Source organism: Triticum aestivum, chromosome 1B (assembly GCF_018294505.1).
Source record: "Triticum aestivum cultivar Chinese Spring chromosome 1B, IWGSC CS RefSeq v2.1, whole genome shotgun sequence".
Taxonomy (NCBI): domain Eukaryota; kingdom Viridiplantae; phylum Streptophyta; class Magnoliopsida; order Poales; family Poaceae; genus Triticum; species Triticum aestivum.
The window spans coordinates 78,023,811-78,029,312 of record NC_057795.1 but is presented as its reverse complement, the minus strand read 5'-3'; positions in this window follow the sequence as shown (position 1 = coordinate 78,029,312).

Here is a 5,502-nt window from a genome sequence, read left to right as displayed (position 1 = left end):
AAAATCGGCTTGCTCTTCTTTACCATGTTCGATAGTGCTGGCGTGTACGCGATCGATAGGCTTTCAATTACTAGTGGCAATACAACACCGTATTTTCAAGCCAGTTCCACTTTCCCGATTTATATATCGTGGTTATGGTGTACCCCTGTTATGTACACTATGATCTGCCTAGTTGTTGTGTGCTCTTGTTATCATGGTTTGGCAATAAACTATCTATATAGTATATTATGAACCTATCATCTGCCAGCTATCCTTACTTCTGTAGCCTATTTTTTTGTGTACTTGTGCCAGATTATATAAATGCACGCACGATATTACAGAACCCATGAGCTCTCTCATCATAATCCAGTGATAGCACATAAGTGTTTACAGGGGCGACCCTATATTAGAATATCATCTTCATTACAAAGATAATCTCACAACTATTTATGTTTTCATGGTTCTCAGTTATTATACGCAATGATAGTGAATATTAGAATCCGCGGATCAGAAGATTATTATGGAACACTGCAATGACTTACAAAATGGGCACCAAGGCATTGAGTGCCATTTTGTAAGCAATGAAACTCGTACGCTCCCCACCTGTTGATTCTTGTTCAGAATATCATTCTAATCACTATTCTAACCTCGAGGAGTCAAAGGCAGATGGCCTGTCCTGTTCACCCATCAAGGTGTCTGTTCTAATTTGGCAAGGTTTTATTGATTGCGTGTATCTTGCATATGTTGTCTTGCATTTCTTCTACTTTGTTGCACCACCATCTGCTTAGTTTACTCATCATATAACTCGAGATGCTATGCCCATCCATTATCAATACATATTCCATCTGTCGTCATACCATGTTTTTTCACTCAAATGATGTTCTTGTGCATCAGACATCAAAAAGGAAGAGGGTGATTACCGAACCTGAAGGAGCACCAGCAAAGTCCTTGAAAAATGTGGTGGTGCCGGAGAAATCAGACAGCGCCCCACTTATATTGGCTGTACAACCAGTGACACAAAACATAGGACCGACTCCAGCAGACTGTACCCATACTTCACTGGCCACACCACTAGCCCCACCACACAGGACCTGCACTCCAGCAAAAGGTATACCGATTTCATTTGCCATAGCACCAGCCGTACCACAGAAAAATCCAATTCCAGCGAAAAGTACAGCAAGTCCACCGGCCGAAGACCTATCCCAGCTGCAGAGACGGCCAATTCCTGCAGATTGGAACCCCACTCCATTTATTCCTAGTTTAAAAGACAATGCTTTCAATGTTGTTAGGGACTACGTGCATATATTCCCATCATGGGAAGATTATAGTGAAGACAAACACCATTTTCACATCTTCCTGTCCAACTTACGTGTAAGTTCTATTATTCATGGTTATTATTTTCCTGTTTTCTACTGATCGAACACATCAAGATTTACATTACATTTTTGTAACTAGGTGAGGGTCAATCTGGATAGTCATGACGAGCAAAGCTTGCTTGTGCTTTTCAAGGAAGCATTGCAGCAGTATCGGTGTTACCTGAGGAAATCACACTTTGATGGCAAGTCTATAAACGAATTTCCGGTGAAGTCTCCTGTGCTAAATTTAGAAGACATTGAATGGAAAAACCTTGTTATGCACTGGTCTCGTTCCCAGGATGAGGTACTGTCTATAAAATCACATGACAATTTGAACTTCTACTTTTCCACATGTGCCTTACGGATCTTTTTTGCAGGGAATTAGCTCGAAGAAGAATTCTCGTTTGAAAAGAACGATATGATATCACAAGTATGCTAACCGCTGCTCTGCTATTGTTAGTACCTGTTGTCCTGTATCACTGTACTGCATACATACCTGGTTCATTATGTGACAGCAGTATGCATGATAGCTTGCTTATCAATTGTTCGCTCCAAATTATCTTATCTGTATCAATGGTTACATTAGTGTAGAATATATCCAATGCCAATGAATTTTTTTAGCTCTGCATTGTTATTGTAAATACATGCTATCCTTTATCAGTGGACTTATATTGACAGGTAGTTGTTCATGTACCATCACTCTGCAGCTTATTTTCCTTTGCCCTCCATTTTCTACACATCAGATCTATATTTACTCTTACCATAAGGTTGGTACTAAAGAAGTTTAGTTGTGCATTGCTCTTGGCTGTGCCTTTTGCCTGTATCGCTGCACAAACATTTATAGCTACTTGGTTATGTAGCATCACTCTTCATCTTATGTTAAATATTCTCCATTTTTTCGTATATTATCACATCTATATTTACTCTTAACAAAATGTAGAATAAAGGTAATGCTTACGAAGAACATTTTGTGCTAAACTTCTTGAATTGCCCCCCCATCAGCATGGACAAGGGCTTTATAGGGCTTGTCTTCACCAGTAATGTAAGTTTGTCCTTCTCAAGCCTTCAAACTTTGTTGTGTATATTTGGTTAGGCATGACTGCAACAGCTGTTTATTTTTGGTGTTTGCATCAAATTGCATGTTTAAAGTTTATTATGTAGTTCATAAACAAAAGTTTGTCCTTCTCAATTTAAGTTTTCAGTTATACAACCAAGTTCCTTCTTCATACCATGTAAATTAAACTATACAGAGCAAGTGATCTTCTTTTGCACTGCATGTATGATTCTGTTCTTCATCCGTAATCCAGTGGTGTGGTGAACCTACCCACTACAGCACAATGTCATATTCTGCAATGTCTTAACTATGAACAATGTCATATCATTCTACTATTATTTAAACCGCCTCTTTATTTGCCAATCTGAAATGGGATAAATTAACAGCACACTAACCATTGATACTTATGAGTTCTTGATGTGTAATCCAGTGGTGTCGTGAAGCTACCAACTCCTTCACAATGTCAATTCCTGCCATGTCTTGACCTGAACAATACCATATTGTCTTAATGCAATTTTAAACTGTGTCACTTTATTCGTCAGTAAGAAATGTGATGAATTGTTAGCACTGATACTTTTATGTGCAAAACATGTCATATGTCCGCTTGTTTATCTTTCAGAGTGAGGAAGATATAAGTGTTGAACAAGCGCAGTCTCATCATCTTGCTCAGCTGCTTGCGCTGCAGCTCCCTAGCAGGGCTAACCTTTCTTGAACTCTATTGAAGTGCTGTCGGTTTTGTATATTATTTTGTTGGCGTGTTTATTTGCACTGGTGGCGATCTTTGATGCCCAGTGTATGTAATCATAGTGGCGAACTTTGATGCCCAGTGGATGTAATATGCCGTAATTTCTTTATTGTATAGTCTAGGTTTTTTCTTATTCATGATGCTGCAGTTATTTTACTGTATATATATCCTGTCTTCGCAGTAAACCGGCCAAACCATAAAATTACCGTACATAATCAGACCGTCATGCAATCACGATGTATTATCCGCATCATGGGCCCCGTCAAACTGGCCCACTAGTAGATTTGGGCCTTTAATAGGCCGAGTAACCCCCGGCCCTCTTTTCGCAAGAAAACTCAATGGGCTTTTAGGAGGCTGAGAAGTAGGCTGGGCCTGAACCGTGCCGAATAGCTCATGGGCCGGCGGCAGCCCGAAATGAACCCCGACCAATGATTGTGCGAATCAATTCACGGGCCAGGCCAAAGTTGTCTCGGTCCTTGTTTGGCCCAATCAGATATCGGTTGCGAGCAGGCCGGATGCAAACCGGGCCGTAGTTAGGCCCAACTATATGTCGGGCTTTTAACAGGCCGAAATTAATATAGGGCCGAAATGTTAAATGGGCCCTTAACAGGCCGAAACTAATATCAGGCCAAATTACTAAATGGGCCTTTAGCAAGTGGGCCCAAAAGCATAGCGTCCAGTCAACGGGCCGAATCTAATATGGGCCATAATTGAGCCCAAAGCCTCTTAAAGGGCCGGACCTGATCTGGGCCGTGATTTGGCCCAGAAGGTGGGAGGCTTTTAATGGGCCGGATCTTATATGGGCCATTATTAGGCCTGGAACGTGGCAGGCCATTAATGAACCAGATCAATTATGGGCCGACATTTGGCCAAAAACATGGCAAGCAGTTAATGGGTCGGCCTACTAGGGTCCTCAAAATCTTCTGGGCCTACAACTGGGTCGGCCCATTAATGTCGGCGAAATCTCGTGGGCCTTTAGCTGGGCCGGCCCATTATGATCCGCAAGAATTTTGTGGGCCTTTACCTGGGCCGGCCCATTATGTCACACAAAAATCTTGTGGGCCTTTACCTGGGCCGGCCTATTATGGCCCGCGAAATCTTGTGGGCCTTTAGCTGGGCCAGCCCGTTATAGTCCGTAAAATCTCGTGGGCCTTTAACTGGGCCGGCCCATTATGGGCCGCCAAATCTTGTGGGCCTTTAGTTGGGCCGGCCCATTTAAACTTGATTGGCCGTGCCACGTGTCGACGTATCATAGGCGCCTTCTGTCCAATGAGTGCATGACATCTGTCCCAACGATGAGCCGACACGTGTTTCCTCCAGCCAATGATGATTTTACACGTGGAAAATCGCCATTGGTCGGGGCTGTTAACGGGTTATCGGATCCAAAACCTGACCTGATAGCTTAACGGCGTTCCGTTACGGTGGATGCCACGTGTCGGTCACCCTTGACGAAAGCACTTCTGTGACACGCGATTTATCGTCATGGAAGTGGACACTTCCGTGATGATAATTTTGGTAATGTCATCGAACAGTTCTACGATAGCACAGGTATGACTATCTTGATTCTGTCATAAATTTGTCATGGATGTACATGCATGACAAAAAAACGTGACCTACTGTGACAAACACGTATCATCACAGAAGTGTATTCTTTTTGTAGTGCATCATCATATTCTATTCCACCCATGGTGCTATATCCATGGCTCGCGCTCATGTATTGCGTGAAGGTTGAAAAAGTTTGAGATTATTTGAGTATGAAACAATTGCTTGGCTTGTCATCGGGGGTATAGAAGTTGGGAACATCTTTGTGTGACGAAAATGAAGCATAGCCTAACTATATGATTTTGTAGGGATGAACTTTCTTTTGCCATGTTATTTTGAGAAGACATGATTGCTCTGATTAGTATGCTTGAAGTATTATTATTTTTATGTCAATATGAACTTTTGTCTTGAATCTTTCATATCTGAATATTCATATCACAATTAAGAAGATTTACATTGAAATTATGCCAAAGTATCACTCCGCATCAAATTCTTTTTTATCATTTACCTACTCGAGGACGAGCAGGAATTAAGCTTGGGGATGCCTGATACGTCTCCAACGTATCTATAATTTTGATTGCTCCATGCTACTTTATCTACTGTTTTGGACTATATTGGGCTTTATTTTCCACTTATATATTATTTTGGGACTAACCTATTAACCGGAGGCCCAGCCCAGAATTGTTGTTTTTTGCCTTTTTTTAGTGTTTCGAAGAAACGGAATATCAAACGGAGTCCAAACGGAATAAAACCTTCGGGAACGTGATTTTCTCACCAAACGTGATCCAGGAGACTTGGACCCTGCTCCAAGGAACAAAAGAGACGGT